Genomic DNA, 18,782 nt, shown 5'->3' with positions numbered 1-18,782 from the left:
CATATGCATATAAACCTGTCCAGTTGTTCTCCTGAGGTGATTTAAGCTACCTGCAATCTACAATCCTTGCTTGTTTCAGGGCACAGGGATCTTAAAGAATTGTGGAGAAATCAGGTTTCCACAGAACTGGCCAGGACACTTAGGGGAATTGTGTTGGTGGCCCATTCTAGTACTTCCCCATTCCATGAATCAATAACTGTCCAGGACAATTAAAGGAATTGTGTCAGTGGCCTCTTCTACTTCCCCATCCCATGAATCTACTTCCCCATCCTATGAATCAATAAGACATGATTTCCCCAGCTTGTTCAATTTTTGTTCCTTCTGAATCCTCATAATGGTAAACATTTGCCCTTGCTTTCTTCTGATCATTTATACATAAGAGACAGTGTTTTAGAGACAAATTTCATAAAATTCATTATCAGTGTCTGCCATTTCACTTGTAGCTTTCCTTTCAGGCTGACATAATCATTGCAGCATGCAAAATTCTCCCTATACATTTATGTGTAAGAGGTCTCTCCCTAAGGCCTAAAAACCTGCCACAACAATGTCACAGCAATGGGCATTCTAGAAAACTTAGTTCTGCAGGGTTCAAAACAGCAATTGTGAAGAGAAATATTTTGGGTAGAAGTGATGTGACAAAGATGTAAAATTTTAGAAATATTGTGAAACATCCAAACAATATTAACAACAGGATGCTTTTTCTGAGGTAAACCAGACTTTCAGTGGGGTGAGGGAAAGTCATACAAATACTAAAGCTACATAATGGATGATTCAGCATCAACAGGACAATTGGTAAATTCTGGGTAAACAGAGCATTCTGCCAGCACAATACATCGATCATCCAGAACATTTCTAAATGCCACATGATCTCTTTGTGCTTTCACCAGATGTGTTCAGAGGTAATGAAATGACAGTGATTGTAGAGTTCTCCCATTTTAATCACTAAAAGGCTTGATTTCAGCAGATATTTCAAGGTTCTTTTGCAGGGGATATTGTCAATATGCCCTGTTTCTTTATTTTCTAATTGCTCAAGTAGCACCACAGTACTTGACAGCTGAACAAGTAAGAGATGACTACTTGTTTCTTTCGGTGCCTTTCCACATAGAGGGAGATACTGATCCTGGATCAGAGCTATTCTTTCAAGTCCCAGTGGTTCTGCAGGGGCTTCAAAAGTGCAATGGAAGTTGTGCGGGTGATGTCTGGAAGTTGACCAGCTCAGCGCTCAGTGCGGAGAAAATGCTGCAACAGCACTTTTTTCACACTTCTGGAACTACAGGGTGGGACAGCTTTATTAGAGAGGACTTTCAGTTTGTCCTCCTGGGTTTTCTTCAGATCCTTCCTTCCAGAAATCAAGAACTAATACATGTTACCTTCTTTCTTTACTCGTCTGCATGGAATTAGAAATACCTTTGCTGGTCTCCACTAGTAAGAGTGGGAGCTAATGTTTCCCCCTTATCTGGCTGTAGAAAGCCTATCTGGTGAGATGAAGAGTGGGGAGCAGGATTTTTGTTCTTCTAGTTATTGGGGTTTTCTAATTTGCTACCAGAAGGGCATATTTGATCACTCAAGACAAGCAATAGCTATTAATGACACTTGCAGGCAGCAAGCTATTCTTTTAGATAACAAAGCTGTGATTAAAGACAGCATAGAACTGCCCTGGATATATGCTGGATGTGATCACTTTCTAAATCTAATATATGATTGATCGTCCATGTCAGAACCACATCACTGTGGAAAAGATAAGAGAAAGTGTGAAGTTGGCATAATTGTTCTCTCTCTTTTTTTAAACAAGATGATTTTTCTATTACTTGTAATAAAGAGGGGGAGAAAGAAGACTGGGAAAATACATGAAGCTTGCACATGGATGAGAGCATTATGTGGACCTTCTTTTCTTATCCCCTGCTCCCCTCCCCCACCATAAAAATGTGAACAAATGTATTTTCTGTGTGTGAAAGCAGAATTTTCTGAACATTGAGATCTGAAGGAAATAATCATTTTCAATATCGGGTAGCTTGGTGGTAGAGGTGACTTCTGAATCATATCAAGAATTTTTCCCCCCAAAATTTCAAGTTCAAATTTCAATTTATTGGTATAAAACTTAGATTTTTCCTTGTAGGCATTCTTAGGTTTGTGAGTATTCAAAACTCTGTGTATTTTCTGATTTGTGGGAAAACATGCTCCTGAAAACCTGTAGCAATAAAACCATACATTCAATTTTCTGCTTGAACTTCTGTACATTGCTGCAGAAACCCACAACCTAGCCAGATGTTGCTGCAAGCCATTTTAGCTTGTTTGACTGAAAGCTTAATGCAATGTCTAAATGAGTCCTTTTGCCACATGGACCATTATTTTTAGCTTAGCTAAAAATATGGAGCTGCAGCCCATTGTGCTACATAAATAATCCTTCCATAAACCACTCGAAGACCTGGCTTTCCCCCCAAGCACTGGGATAAGACAATGTGACTGCACATCAGAAGCTTGACTTGGCATCACATTTTTTTTTGTTTTTAATGTGTTGGGTTGTTGTAGTTTAAATATGATTTTATGTTGTTTTAATTTTTGATTGGGAGCTGTCCAGAGTCTGTTATAAGATAAAGGCAGCTAAATGAATGTTTTAAATAAATAAATATAAATAAAATGTTACTTAGTCAACCAATCATGGCCAAGGGTGAGATGTGAATCACATTTCCTCAAAATGGTTGGAAAAGTCTGACTCCAAGATGTTCTGAGTTCCTTCATTCCCCATCCTACCAAAGTTTATGCCTTGCTACATTGTTGTCGTCTCCTCCTCCTCCTCCTCCTCCTCCTCCTCCTCCTCCTCCTCCTCCTCCTCCTCGCCATCCTTCATCCTCTGCTCCATGTCCTTTTTCGGTATGCAGTTCTCGTCCCTTTTCTGTGCATCGTTGTGCCACTTGGCCTCTTTGTGCTTGTCTTGTTCATTCTTTCTCTTTCAGCTCCATTCCCCTTGTCTGGCTCACCCCCTCCCTTCCCTTCTCCCTCACGTGTGGTTTTGTCTCACTGGTTTGTGTGGTCTGCCCTGTACATTCCAGTTCTTTTTCTCCTCAGGACCTGACATGTTCCCCGCAGAAAGGGGATTTATCACATGGATTATGCTTTTCATTCTGGCTTTGTTTTCAAAAATCTCAACCCCCCCCCCTTGCTTTCCTCTAGTTTCTCATATACACCAACTTCACAATACACATAGCTATTCTGGTATTTCTGACATATGTCATTCCGTGAGTGTTTTTGGATTGAATTTCTTCACTAATTTCATACACAAACCACTTTCCACTACTCCATAGCTGCATAAGATTAGGTCCTTATATTATACTGTTTCAAGTGTGCATTTGTGTGTGCATCTTCTCCGTGCTTGGGAAAAAGGAGAGAGAAAAGGAGACAGAAAAATACATATTTGTGTACTATTCTCACCTGGATCCCACCACTCAATTCAATATTGCTGGATACTTTTCTCAACCAGCCAGCTATATGGTGCCTTCACTCACTCTACAGAAGATGTCCATCACTGGTTCCTGAAGTAAAGAATGTATATTATGCTTAAGGGAATGCTGTAATCCCCCAGTGAAACTGCCTGGATTAACTACAGAATAGCTGCAACTCGAACCCATTCAATAATATTTTCCTCTTCAACAGTCAAGAAACAAAATAATGCCCCGGCATTTTAGGCTCACATGTGTACTATTTTTGTGTGTACATATTTCAGATAACCCATGTAATTTAATTTATACAGTCCAGAAATGTGAGAAACTGAATACAGCTGTCTAGCAGCAAATAAAAACCTATTTAATTTAGGAAGCAGACAACTGGAATAGTGAGGTGATATATTCCAATCTGTGTCTTAGCTGCAGTGTGGTTTGTATTCTCCTCTGGACATGGCAAAATTGAAAGTTCACCGCAAGAGAGGCAAATCTTGCATTAGCATGCATACCCATCTATGTTTAATGAAGGGGTAAACAGAGATAAGTAGAAATGCCTTGGAATAAAATTCAAAGGAAAAGCCTGAGAACACACATGAGGATGTACATCTATGGCTATAGGAACTTTGCTCAAACTTCATTCAAAGCAGTAGGTTTTTCAGCCTTTGCTTTTATGAGGAGGAGAAGGGGGAGATATGGGAAACTGCTGGCCATTCCATTAAGCACAGAAGGGGAGAAACGTTGTGATAATCACTTGGCTGAATCAGCCACATCTCCTTTCCCTACCTCTGATGCAGTGGTGAAGCCCATGCTCTTCTGTATGGGTCAGCTGCTCTTCTTTGTAGTAAAAAATGGAGCAGAAAAGGGGAATGAGACGTGAAGAAATTTACTACGCATGTTGTACCAAAAGCACTGATCCTGAGACAAGCTGAATGCCTGTAGCTCTAGTTTAATTGCAAAAGCTCATCCAATTTCCTTTGTTTGAGCAGCTGTCAGAATCAGACCCTATTTAATATGTGTCAAGTTATCCAGCCGTGAGAATGGAACAGAGAGGGTGGGGGTGGAGTGGCTGCTTCGTAGTAAATGGCTGTGACTCAAATCCCACAGAGAGGGATTAGGGATCACTAGCTGTGTAGTGGAAGACACTGGAACCCATATAGTGTTGCTTCCACTGAGGTGGCAACCAGTGGCCTAAAAATGCCAGGTCTGTGGGTAAAATCCAGGATGTGCAAGAACTGAGCTAGTGCAGGTGATTTTGATAGGTCAGGGGAAGTAATTTAGTTCTCTGGCAGGTCAGGGAACACAATTATTCAGCTGTTTTACCAAGTCTGAGAAAATATCACCAAATAGGTTAATAACTGGAGCCAAAAGAGAGCCAGTTTGGTACAGGGTTAAGGTGCTGGCCTAGAAACCGCCATGAGTTCGAGACCCGTTTTAGGCATGAAAGCCATCTGAGTGACTTTAGGCCAGTCCAAACTACCTCACAGGGTTGTTGTGGGGAAAATAGGAGGAAATAGGCATGTTCACCATTTTGAGCTGAGGTCAGAGTTGAGAACCCCAGCTTCCATTCAAAACTGAAGAAGTCACAGTATAAAGAAACATAAAGGAAAACACAAATATATACCGTACAAAGAATGATTTCTGACTTCTTCTTCCAAGGATATAAAAAAAACACTTTTGACTGTTAGTTTAAGACTATAATAAAATATCCATTTCCCCTTCCTTCCAAAAAAAGGGGAAATAAATTTAAGCAATCATCAAATTAAAATGTGATGTTTCTCCATCTCCTGCAAAAAAAGCCACAAAAAGCTTTCAATTATAGATGAATTTCTTCAGTGATTTTTCTCTCATCAGGGATGTTAATCCAGCTCTTGTTTATCATTGCCAATTCTATCATCTTTATTAACAATTCATTTATTGTGGGTATTGTAGGATCTTTCCAACAGATTATATGTATTTATTCAGATAATCTATGAAGCTGCCCACCTCACAGAAGTAGCTCTAGGTGTCATACAAAGATTGAAGACCCCAACAATTCAAAACAATAACCCATGATGCCCAAGGTAAATGATCAATTCCAATCCTAAAATCCCATCCCACAACAAAGCTTAAGTAACCTTGCCCAAATGCTGGGGGGTGGGAATAGCCAGGTCTTGAGAGCCTTACAAAAGGTTAAGAGGTTAAAGCCAACTGAATCTCTGGGGGATGCTATTTCACAAAACAGATGCTGCTGCACAACTCCTGGATTCAACAAAATGACATTGTTTAATAGAAGGGACCTGGAGCATGCCCTTAGATCTTGCGAGGGAGCAGGAACAATGAGGGAAACCAGTCCCACAAGTAGCCTGGCCCTATATCGTGCAGGGCTTTATAGATGACAACCACTGGCCTTGAATCGCACTTGGAAACCCACTGTGAGCTCATGGAGCATGCATGCCTATGTACACATAATGTTAGATGCCCAAAACTGTCCATGCCATGGCATTCTGGACCAGCTGCTGCTTCTGAAGGCTCTTCAAGGGCAGCTCCATAAAAAGTTTACTGTTTCAGTAATCCATTCCTGTGGTCCAATCTCCTGAAAGAGTCGTGGAAATCCAAAACAGCCAAAAAGCCGAAGTCCATCAAAGTCGCAAAGGGATATGTGAGGAGCAGGGAAAAGGAAAACAAGAAGAAAAAGGAATAACCAAATGGAAATCACTTCAGTAATTATGCCGAAGCATGAAATATGGAGCATTTCAGAGAAGTGGGTGAAGAGAATTAGATGCTTTCTTTTTATTTACATACAAAATTATATCATACAGCATAAGGACATTGAAGGGATTTTTATAAAAGGATTATCTTTTCAGAATCGCCTGTGGCTAATTCAGAAGTATAATACTACCTACATGGAACTATTAAATCAGTTGCATTGTATGAATCTAGAGGATCCTATGCTGGGTAAGTATTTCATCCAGTACTTACCAGAGAGGGTGCCATTTTTCTGTCTTCATCTTATTACCTCTCATTTCTAAAATGTGCTGGGTAAGGATAGCAATCTATCTTTTTGCTTTAAGTCTGAAAATATCTTTTGCTGATATACATTTTAGAGTGGATAGAGGTCTCAGCTATTCAAATATGGGTCAACTTTGTAAGCTTTGAAAGGTTTTCTCCATTGATGAATGCCTATCCAGGAATTTTGGCCAATCATAGATCCTTAAAAAATGTGCTTATGTAGCTCAGATATGTACTACTCTTGTTGGAGCTACGGAAAATGAATGTTTGACTCAAAGTTGAATCAGGTTGTTGTTCTTATTATTTTTTCCTTACATATTTATTTTTTTCTTTATACAGGAAATGTTGCAGAAGTTCCCATAGAAATACCCATTTAAGTAAAAGTATATCTTCATATATGGTTAGTTTTCTAAATGTTATGCATTTAATAAAGCACAGATGACCTCAAATCAAGCTTGACTCTTGATGCTCATGCTGATGAAGTTTTCCTGGAAATAACACATAAGTAGCTTGACACTGTGGCTTTGTCAGGGTTTTCATTTGTCTTTGCATTTTCACTATAAAGCGAAACCTAAAAACTTGATGTTCCCTTGTGATCCTTCATCCAGGTCAGTCCTTACTTAACTTCTGAATCTAGTCAAGGTCAGCCACATGCTGCTATCTGCAGAGATGACTAAAGAGGAAACAAATGAGTGAAAGTCCCCCTCATCTCTGGTGGCCAAATCATATCTTCTGGAACAGTGATCCCCAACCTTTCTTATGCCGCGGCCCGGTACCAGCATTAGCTGGGCGCCGCCATCTTTTTTTGATGAAAAAGTGCTTCCGGTGACCTCACCGGAAGCACTTTTCATCAAAAGATGGCGGCGCTGCGCTCGGTGAGCTTTTCCGGTAGAAATGGCTTTCTACCCGGAAAAGCTCACCGAACGCAGCGCCGCTATCTTTTTGATGAAAAGTGCTTCCGGTGAGCTTTCTACCCGGAAAAGCTCACCGGAAGCACTTTTTCATCAAAAAAAGATGGCGGCACCCAGCAAACCAGCGGCCCGGTAGGACTTGTTCCACGGACCGGTGGTTGGGGACCCCTGTTCTGGAATATAATGCATTTTAGCTCTCTTGTACATATCTTTTCAAAATCCATATAAGAATTCCAAATCCAAATGCTTATCCAAATGTAAAGAAAGCATTATTCTACATTGAAAATTAGGTCATTGCAAGAACACCTTGAAAAATCTTTTTTGAGATATGGTAGATTTCTATAATTGTGGAGTTGGATGCATAGGATCATGAAATATTACTTCTCTCCCCAAAATGGTATCTGTGATGTTTTTGGACACATTATTTGAATCTTGAATATTGTCTTAAAGTATTTAAGGGTAGTCTGTAGATTACATATTTATTTTTTTAAGCTGCATCTCACTTAAAGCTGGGTTTGTGAAAAGAATGTTGAGTTCTCAATCAGTAAGATCAAACTTGCTTGCTTACATGCTTATCTATCTATCTATCTATCTATCTATCTATCTATCTATCTATCTATCTATCTATCTATCTACCAATCATATACCGCCCATCTTGCCTAAAGGAAAACTCTAGGCTTAAACAAGATGTAGGGGGTGTGCATAAGCGCACCAACATGCCTACCGTTCCTGTCCTATTGTTTCTTTTATTTTTCTTATATGTACCTGTTTCATGTATTCATAACTATCTATATACTTATACCTATTATCTTGTAAGTGATTGACAAATAAATAAATAAATAAATAAAGATAGGGAGGAAGGAAATAAGATGCAAACAGAGGTGCAATGTTATCTTATTCCATTAACCGACCACCCCTGCATTGGGGCTCCAACCCCTGCAGTTGGCAGAGCTACATCTTCAGGCCCTTTTCAAAGGCCCAAAAGGTCTGTGCGGATCTTACCTCAGGATAACTAGCAATGTTCTAAGGGACTGGAGCCATGACTGAAAATGCTCTTCTGTACCTTGTCAACTGGAATTCCTTGATTTATAGGGTTTGCAGCATGCTCTTTTCTTAGTGCAGGTGGGGTGAGTCAATCTCAGGGTTCCTCAGATATTTTACATGGATCATGCCCTTTATAAATGAGTATGCAACACTTTTTAATATATTTTCCACACTTTTTAAAAGAATTTTTTAAAAAGGAATTCTCAGAATCTAAACAAATATGGTACCTCATTTGGCGAAAGAATTCCCACAGAATTTCAGGAGCAATTTCTCATGTCTACAATGAAGAACAGCTGTCAAAATATGTTACTTAGACATCTTCTCCACTTTTTTCAATTTAAAGAATTACAAATTTAGCCATAATGTGCTACTTTTTTACCTCTATTATGGACATGTCAAAATAACAATTTGTGAAAGTCAGAAATTAATCCAATGTAAAACTTGACATGGTTCTCTCAAAAGAGCAGAAGTAAGCAAATTTCAGTTTGAGGCTTATCAATACTGATTTAACAGTGATTTTAATTTCAATAAACTTCTACCAGAACTGGAAAGCAATTAGGTTAAAAACTGCACTTCCATTGAATCCAAATATTTGAGTTAGTATGGTTTTTGTTTATGGAGCCTTTGTGATAGGGTGTATTTTTCTGTTTCTGTTTTGCATATTAAACCATAACCTCTGTGTTAATTGCTAGAGGTGCTAATTTACCAGATAGCTATATTTGGAATATTTTTCCTTTGAGGAGGAATGGATGAGATGACCCTTTGTAACTTATCTTTAACATTCTGGTTAAAGGTTCATAGGAACAGAAAAAAGCATCTATAAATCTAACCAATGCAATTGCTTTCCTGTTTCTCACATCAACTTATTTCTAGAAGATTCTCTGCATGGCTTAAGTTGTTGCAAAACATTTAGAGTTACAGCGTAATGTGTGCACATAATGATTTACAGAGGATTGTGGTCAGCCTTTCTGAGCTACCTACAGCTGTCTTACATTATAGATTGCAACATAGGAATTATTTATTTAGAACATTTGTAAGGCCGCCCATCTTCAATACATAAGTTGAATAACCAATTAAGGAAAACAATATAAAATAATCCGATACCAAAATTAAAAGCAACCTAATATAAAACAACGTTAACCCTCACCACCACCAAAGCACTATATAGCAATTTGCCAAAACAAACAGGCTTCCATTGAGTTCCTTTAACATCTTGGTCCTGATGCCTGCAGGAAAAACCGGGTCTTAACAACCTTCTGGAAGGCTGAAGGAGTTGTGGTCCTTCAACTTTCAGTGAAGAGACTGTTCCATTCAGCAGTGAGAAGGTACATCTTCTGACATTATTTATTTAACTGTTGCATCTAGGGCATGAGTCTGCAACCTTAACACTGAAAGAGCCATTTGGGCCTATTTCTCACAGAAAACACTGGGAGCCAATAATTTAACAACCGGTGTGACTGGGTGGCCAACTCGACGTCCCATCTAGTCACCTCCTGATCTGGAATATGGAGCAAGTCTCCATCTCCTGCCATCACCCTTACCTTTTCAGGCCAGATGAGGAGTGATGGGGAGGGGCAGGGCCAGCCAGTGGTGGAATCAGTTGACAGGGAGCCACAGCAGAGGGCTGAAAGAGCCGCATGTGGCTCCAGAGCTCTGCAGACCCCTGATCTAGGGGAACGGACAATAGTCCTCAGGTGACCTCACAGATAACTTGGTCCCATGCCATATAGGAATTTAAATATAATAATCAGGACCTTGAATTGCACACTGGAACCCAGTGTACAGCAATGGTGTTGCACAGGCAAACTTTGGAACACCTAAAACTATTACATTCTGAACCAGTAGGCTTCCGAGTATTTTTCAAGGGCAAACCTGTATATGGATGGACTATTACCCTAATCCAACTGGGGCTAAAATATAAATGACAGTGAGCAGAACTCCTGGTCCGAGAATGGGTGCAATTAGCACACTAGATGCATCTGTGCAAAACTCCTGGGCCATGGCTGTCACTTGGTCTTCAAGGTTAGGTGCTGCTGGTTTAACTCTAGAAAGGTCTAAGGCAGGGTTCCCCAACCCCCAGGCTGCTGACCAATACCAATTCATGGACCATGAGAAACCAGCCTACACAAGCGAGCAAAGTCTCATCTATGCATGTGCAGGACCAGAATTGTTTTCCACTGAACTGGTCCCTAGTGCCCAAAAAGTTGTGTTTCTCAACCTCAGCTATTTTAAGATGCCTGGACTCCCAGAATTCCCTAGCCAGCCATGCTGGTTGGGAAATCCTGGAAATTGAAATCCATACACCTAAAATGGCTGAGGTTGAGAAACACTGGACTAAGGTATCTGCCAGACTGTCCCTTCCATACAGAAGTGTTAAGTGAATCTGGTTTCCCCATTGATTGTGCTTGTCAGAAGGTTGCAAAGGTGATTGCATGACTCCCGACACTGCAACCGCTATAAATGTGAGTCAGTTGTCAAGCATCTGAATGTAAATTGCACAACCATGGGGATGGTGCAACACTCGTGTGAAAAAATAAATAAATTAGTGACACCTCCATTATTGAGGGGGTGAAGAGTGAGGAGGCAGTTGCTCCGTGGCCGTCCCTTTTCTTTTTTAATAATTTGCCCTTGACCTTGCAGAGGGGAGTAAAGACTGATTTGTTCTGAGCGCGATTAATAGAAGCCACCTGCGTTTTGCATCGGGGCTCCATGTTTCTTGTTTTGGTTGTAATCCTGTTTTTTCTTATTCTACTATGTGTCTGTGTAGATTGTGATCTGTATTAACCAACTAAATATGCTGCCCAATGTTACCTTGTGGCTACACAAAGGATGACTGTGGGAGCAGTAAGCTTTTCAGATGTATAATCCTATGCCAAACTTCCAAGGGACCCTGGCATTCTCTGGAACATAATCTAACAACTCCCGATTTAGTCCAGTTAAATGGCTTTAATTATGCTAAACATATCCGGTTCTTGAAACCTTTCCATGAGCAATGGGTATTTTATAACAGGAACCTTGGTGGGAGATTGCTGCTTTCAGAGGCCGTGAGTCCAGTGAGCTACCATGGAGAAACACAGACTATGGCTGTGAAACAATGACATTGACAAGTCCATGGCCCTCCTGTTCCTGTCATGACCTTCTGAGAAAAGCCTGGCTATTATAGAAATTTACCCTAAAAACAAGCAGAATGGTGCGGCAGGACACTGAAGATCTAACATGCTCATCCTTGTCCTGCTTCATTTGTTCCTTAGATACCAAACTGGAATGAGAGATGTGACCTCCAGTGCAATATGGTGATTTATAGCGTCAGATTAGAAGGCTGGGGAGATCCAAACCCAAATCACTACTCAGCTTACAACTGTGATCCGAGTCCTAATCTTTTAGGGTAACCTCAGCACCAAAGACTACACAGGTAGTCCTCGACTTACAAGTTCATTTAGTGACCACTGGAAGTCACAACGGCATTGAGAAAAGTGACTTATGACCATTTTTTTCACACGAGTGTTGCACCATCCCCATGGTTGTGCAATTTACATTCAGATGCTTGACAACTGACTCACATTTATGACGGTTGCAGTGTCGCGGAGTCATGCAATCACCTTTTGCAACCTTCTGACAAGCACAATCAATGGGGAAACCAGATTCACTTAACAACCATGTTACTAATTTAACAACTGCAGGGATTCTCTTAACAAATGTGGCATCAAAAGCTGGGACAAAATTCACTTAACACATTTCTCCCTTAGCAACATAAATCTTGGGCTCAATTGTTGTCATAAGTTGAGGACTAGCTGTAGTCAGGAGAAATGGAGGGAGACTGCGAGGAGAACTTACGAATGAGATAAAATGGCATCTCTGCTTGTGTCACAGATTGGTCATCAGAACTTGCCAACTTTGTTGTTGGCTTGTTGGTTCTCCTGATAGAGTATTTGCCTGCATTACTATTTAATCATCCTATTTTCTTTACCACATGTGCTAGCTGTGGTACAGTGAATTTGTACCTAATTCTGAAACATGCTCTCATGCAATTTAGCCTTTAAACAAATGTAACAAAATCCAGATGGCTGCTTTTGTTAAAGAAAAGTTATTTCAGAAGGGGGCAATTAGGATCCAAACATATGGGGAGTGTATATGTCTTTAACTCTCTCACTGTCTATGGTTTTTCTCTAGCAACTCTTTCCCTTCCCCATAGGATTCCTGAAGTATGTTTATCTTTTGTGCACTATTTGGCTGGTAAAATACCCGCTGTTTGGCCCAATCAAGCCAAAGTAGTTCAACGCATTTTCAGTTTTAAAGTCTGGGAAATGTTAAAACTATATGGGAGCGTGACTCAATGGAAAATATCCAGATTTGAGGTATACATTTTCTAAATTGTTTGGAAAACTATCTTTTAGGAAGTTCAGGTTTTGATATTCTACAAGCAGTCTTGAAAAGTGCGTAGTAATAATAGTAGTAGCAGCAGCAGCAGCAGTAGCAGCCTACTGTTCTGTCATAACTGAGAAAGCAGAACATACTAATTTTAATGGGTGGATTATTCAACTACAGCTAATAGCAGGCAACGAATTTCATCTTTCGCAAATGTAATTGGTGGCGTTGAAAATGAGTATTCGAAGTCTCTCTGCTGCTTCTGGAACCTCTCAGCAAGAGAGAATGAAAGTATTTTCAAAAATAGAAAGAGCCATTGCCTTTTTGTTCGGTGGCAAAACTATTTTCGACTTCCTTCAAAACACTCAAAACTTGGGATCTACGCTAACGTCTTGGCCAGGGGCCAAATTACTTATGTGGAAGACAATTCCTTAATTAACCGCCATCCTTAACTTTACCAGAAAGAAAAGTTCACATTGAGCTTTTATGAAGGGCTTCCTCCTGAGAGTCGCCTCAGAGGTTCCACAGGTATCCCCAAGCGTTTGTTACGCCCTGCGGCCAGTAAGAACCTTTATGGTCCCCGGTCCTGCTGCAGCCTGAAGCTGGGCGACACGGAAGCCCGTGACGAGGTTACGGAGCAGCGCAGGTGGCGGAGGCGGCGGCAAGAGCCCGGCTGAGTCCAGGTACCTTTTGGCTTAGAGCTCCAGCCTTGGGGCGGAGAAAGGGGGGAGACGGTTCGGCTGAAGGAGTCTTTTGCCAGCAGCCGGGAAGGGTGCACGGCAACAACTTTGCAGATTCCTCGCAAGATTGCTGCTGCTGCTGCTTGGTGGTGGTTGGGAGCGCGGAAGGTAGGGCAGGGCCTCCGCTTGGAGCTCCGCCTTCAGGACGCTGGGCTGCTCCGTTTGGGGCCGACGGAGCCGGTGCGAAGCGAGGAGGGAAGACCACGGCTGCCCTCGCGGGGTCTGCTTGCAAGAGGATCGGATCGGAGCCCCCGCAGCTTCGAATCGCGGGATCCTCACAATCCTGCTCGGAGCAGGGAATCCTCTTGCCAAGGGGAGCGAAGTCCCGAAAAGAAGCGCCAAGCAGGAGGAGCGTTTGTGGAGAGAAACCTGGCTAGCTGGCTGGCAGAAAGGCGCTTTGACAGAAAAAAACAAAACCAAACCAAACCAAAACAACAACAAAAAAAGGCTGGTAGCCACAAGACATCTCCCGTCCCAAGCCAAAAGATCTGGACTGGCCGACAGATTCCGGATTGGCGAGTGGGAAAGGCCGGGCCAGAAAAGGGGGACCCGGAATCCCTGCATTGGGCTATGAGAACTCTCTCCGAGGATTGCTTTAGGAGCCCAGACAACAGGCTGGCTGGGCGGCCGGCTGGCAGGTTCCCGTCTCGCGGAGGCGCTGTGGAAAGGTTGCTGCTGGCGAGATCCTAGTGAGTGGATCGTGGATCCCTTTGAAGGGATCCCACGAAATATATATGTCTGAGCGAGAAAGAGAAAGGGGAGCGGCGAGAAACGAGCGATCGGAGGAGCACTTTTCCAGGATCTCATCTCCGCCACAGATTTGAGCGACCCTTCTCGGCTTTTCTTTTTCCCAGAGAGATCCTCCCACTCTGATAGAGCATCCTGACCGCACCAGCCAGGTGGGTACTTCGGAGCAGAGTTGAGCCGCAAACTGCTCAAATTTTCCTGCCTGCCTTCCTGCTTGGGGAAAGGGGTCCTGAGGCCCACTGCAGAACCTGGAAGTGTGGCCCCAGGAGGCTGAGTCCATCGACCCTCGCTCGCTCGGGCTCTGCTTCCTCCCTTTTCCTTCCTACAGATCACGCTTCTTTCTTGTGTGTCAGATGGCTTGGCTAAAGGGGGGGGGGGGAGGGAAGTGGGGGAGAGAAGAAGCATAATTGAAAAATCAGGTCATGATTTCAAACTGCTGCACAGCTGGCTCGTGGCTGTTCCATGTTCAGCATAGAGGCAGCCCCCCCCTTTTTTGCTGTGTTTTATTGTTGGGTACACTTCTGTAGCTATAATCTTCTCCCTCTCTCTTTTCACCCCACCAACACCCTCCCCCCTTCCAAATTCTGGAGGGTTTATGAAGAGCATCTGTTGAGCTGTGCTTCACTTGTTTTCCTCCACTCCACCCCTAGGATGAGCTCTGTGTCTGTTGGGGGAAATTGCATCCTGTTAGATAAATGCCTATTCCTTTGTGTGCAGGGCAAAAAGAGCCTGGGGAGAATTGGGGGGGTGGGGGTGCAATGGAGTTGAGAGTCTCTAAGGAGAGGTGGGGGATTGAGGATTTCTAAAGAGAGGAGAAGAATGCCCTTGGATGGGATGGTTTGCGATACCAGCTGCCTCACCTTTCATCTTCATCGAACTGCTAGTATATTTTGAATTCCTCAAGAGAAGAGGGATTTGCAAACATCTGGGGTCTCTTTTTCACAGCCTAGGTCAGCTTGCTTTTTTCTGTGAAAAAGAGGTCCTTCTCAACCCCAATGCAATATTGCAATGTTTCCTTTGCTTGACAGAAAAAAGCAAATGGATATTAGAGACAGTATTACTTACATCACCTGGAATTCCCCCTCTCCATTTGCCCTGGCCCGAAGGGGAGGGAGAACCCCCTTCTTATTAGAAACACGAGTCAAAACATGAAACTTGTCAAAAGCTTTCTTAAATCACACCTAATCCGCTCCCCCTGCTAGGCTGGTCCAGACTGGCTCCCCGCTCTCTTATTATGTGGGATACACAATGAATGATTTTTCCTGTCTTTGCACAGATTATGCATTGCATTTACAAAGGCAGTGGGAATCACACAGACATGGATTTGTTAATCCAGTGGAAAGCTAGTATGATCTGCTACCATGCTTTTAGATTGCTGGATAGGGCTGTGGGGACCATTGGCCTTTTTACACAACCCAGTGGTGTTTGTCTGAGTTGCTTTTCTGTATTTCCTCTGGTTTCAATGTCCAGTTTTCCATGCATTGTGACAAGGAGGAATTGTTTCTGACGGAGCAAGGCTTACTATATTGTAGCTGCAAATGCTGAAGCTTGCAGGATCCAGTCCCTCACAACAATAGCCTAAGATGGACATTTTGTGGTAACCTAAGAAGTAGGGTGTACATTTTGGGAACAAATGAATTTTTTTTTCAGAGACTGACTAGAAGGAGATTTGAAAGAAGAACCATTGGTAGTTTTGTATCTATTAATCCCCATTCAACTCTGTTCAGCAGATTTCTATACTTAAACAAAAAAAAATCTGCAAAACCAGTTTGAACCAGAGGCAATAGTGGAACAAATATATGTTCTGTGTAGCTTGAAGAGGGTTGCCTCTCTCACATGCCTTTTCAGCACTCTCAATTTACATAATTTATACAGTCTAGGAACAGTTTAACCCTGAATCTGTTTATAAGATTGCAGCCTTATGTGCGGTAGTGCAGAACACACGGTGACGTGCTGGGTTCCATTCGGCACCTCTTCCTTGGGGAAGTTGCCACCTGCCATTCAGCTTTTGGACTTTTTGCTGTATAGTTTCCCTGTGCAAGAATGTTCCTGTATTTTGGTATGAATGGATAGAATTGTAAAAATGTTCCAGAACTGGGGTGTGCAGAAAGATGAATCCAGCTGAGCTGCCCACAACTGCTAACTTAAAACCACCCCTGAGGTGAAGTTATTTTTGCCTCTTAGGAAGTTCCTCTACCAAAGCACACACAACTGACAACTTGTATTGGACAACACAGCTGCCCAGTTGTACTTAGACACATTTCACTGCCCGGCTCCAGTCAATTTGGTGTTTATCTGAGCAAGTTGCTTGCATTCTTCTGTTGGTGGGCAACTGAGAATATATTTCTCCTTTCAGAAATATTTTAGAGGTTGAAAAAAGTGTTCGTATAGACTTTCTTTGTCTGTGGAGATTCTCAATCATGGTTGTCCCAAAGGTGCTTTTTCAGGAGGCAACTGGACTTTGTTTTTCCTTGAAGATGTTTCACTTCTCACCCAAGAAGCATCTTCAGTTCTCATCCAAGAAGCTTATTTCAGTTTTGAGAACTGAAGAAACTTTTTGAATGAGAAGCAAAATGTCTTCATGGAAAAACGAAGTCCAGTTGCCTTTTGAAAAAGCACCTTTGGGATAATAGACTTTCTTAATCTCTTTTATCCCTTGCCAATTCTTTGCCAAAATATTGCTGTGATATAACTCCCCCTCCCATTTACTGGATGATCTCACCTTTGCTATGCATATTTAACATCCTGTTCATCCTAATGATGCTTGTGCAAGTGAATTTCCCTGTTAGATGATCCACATGTATGCAAAATCTCTCCCTTTATCACACTTTGCTGCTCCTACTGGCAGCAAAATCTGCTCCCTGCACTGGCTGGTAGAGCTTCCTCAGTTGACCCCAGACCTGACAACTTTTACAGCCAAGTTGGAGCTCCCTGTGTCTTGCATGCTGTACTATTATTATTATTATTATTATTATTATTATTATTATTATTATTATTATTATTATTATTATTATTATTATTTATTTATTTATTTTGTTGTTTTGTTGTTATTGCATTGCATTGTTTTCTCTGAAGAGATAGTCTTTTCTAAGTTGAACTTGATTTCTGGTTACTTTTTATTTGGGCCCATGATATTTTCTTGTCATGATATGGATTTAGCCAAGTATTTCTCCATCTTCACCTCCCAGCATGCTAGGGAATTCTGGGAGCGAAAGTCCACAAATGTTGAAATTATTGAGTTTGAGAAACCCTAGGCTAGCCTACCTGAACTTCCTAGAGGACTTCCCATTCAAATGCTAAATTGCTTAGATCGTATATCTTGTGAGTGTAATAGAGATATCGCCAGACTAACTCAGGAATCTTGTTGGATCAGAAAAAAAATCTGTTTTCATTTTGTTTTCCAAAATGGTAGTTTGATGCTTCAGGAAAACTCAAAAAGTTTTGAGTTGTATGTGTATTGATATTTATTCTGCTAATACTTGAGCCAAAGACCAGAAATGTATTTCATAACACATCCTGTTTTCTCTGATTTGCTTCACTTTTGGCCATGGTGCTTTATTGGAGACTGAAATCCCAATGCAAGTAATCTTGAGGGGTTTTTAGGGGTTTTTTAATTAATTGAACTGTGGATTATCTATCAGTTTTGAAATGCCAACCCTCTGAAGAAGGTAATCATATTAAATAAAACTATCCTGTGAAATACAGCTGGTCTACTGATTGTTATTCGCCATTCCTAATTATTAGTACCACTCCAATGCTCTGAATTTAGTGGTTGCTTGTAGTTTCAATCCTGCCTCCAGTTTTTCTCTCCAGTATTTTTATAGGACCTTCTAGAATCAAAGCATATTCTGGACTCAGTATCAAAATTATTGAACCAGCATTGAATCCAAGCTTCTTTTCAGAGACGTTTGGTGGGCTACTTGATTATCATGTTATGGTCTAACCACAAATTTTTCTTCATATTCTGTATCAACACATTAATGTGCCAGAGCTGCTCACAATCTGGGTTCCTTGGACACATTCTATCAAGAACAGCTGTTTACAGAAGGGCATGAAGCTTATTTGATAGGGATGGATCTGTTGATGATGGCCAAGGATACATGCCAGTGTAGATAATTTGCTACCCCCATTTTTTTTCTTGTATAACCTGGATCCTCTTTGACTTCATCGCCAACATGGTATCCTACAAAACACATGATTGCTATAGTAGAAGGCTAAAATAGGCTTCGTATAGTTTACAATAAAGCAAAAACTCTACCTCCATCTAGAAAGCCAGAATCATGCTTGTGCCACTTTGTCTTGTATAATTGAAGCCTCTAATGCCCTCCCCAACTACTAAACTGGTTTGCCATGTTATATGCAGGCTGGGCTACAGATGAAATTCTATGGCAGTCCTGCCAAGAATGCTGAGTTTTGAAGCTCTATAAATTATGCAAATGTACATAGTTTGTCTTTTCATAATCCATAACGCTAATTTTACTAGACTGCTTCTGTTGATTTTGGAATGGGAAGGAAAGTTTCTACTTTGGTCATGGAAAATCTTGGTTCTT

The 18,782-nt window shown here is 41.5% G+C and overlaps 1 protein-coding gene across 2 annotated transcripts in view; it reads left to right on the top strand.

The window, feature by feature from the left end:
* The first annotated feature begins 13,112 nt into the window (after positions 1 to 13,112).
* Positions 13,113 to 18,782, top strand: part of LOC113425232 (ephrin type-B receptor 5) — a 182,397-nt gene continuing 176,727 nt past the window's right edge. The window contains exon 1 of one of the 2 annotated variants that reach the window (XM_087957335.1): positions 13,113 to 13,428. The gene's annotated coding sequence lies outside the window, so the exon portion shown is untranslated. Of the gene's footprint in view, positions 14,385 to 18,782 lie in introns of both variants that reach the window. The other variant, XM_026687285.2, reaches the window with a different exon arrangement.

This window comes from Notechis scutatus, chromosome 2 (genome assembly GCF_049901735.1).
Source record: "Notechis scutatus isolate UNSWTSFEM ecotype Mainland chromosome 2, rNotScu1.2, whole genome shotgun sequence".
Classification (NCBI taxonomy): domain Eukaryota; kingdom Metazoa; phylum Chordata; class Lepidosauria; order Squamata; family Elapidae; genus Notechis; species Notechis scutatus.
This window is presented reverse-complemented; position numbering and strand designations above follow the sequence as displayed.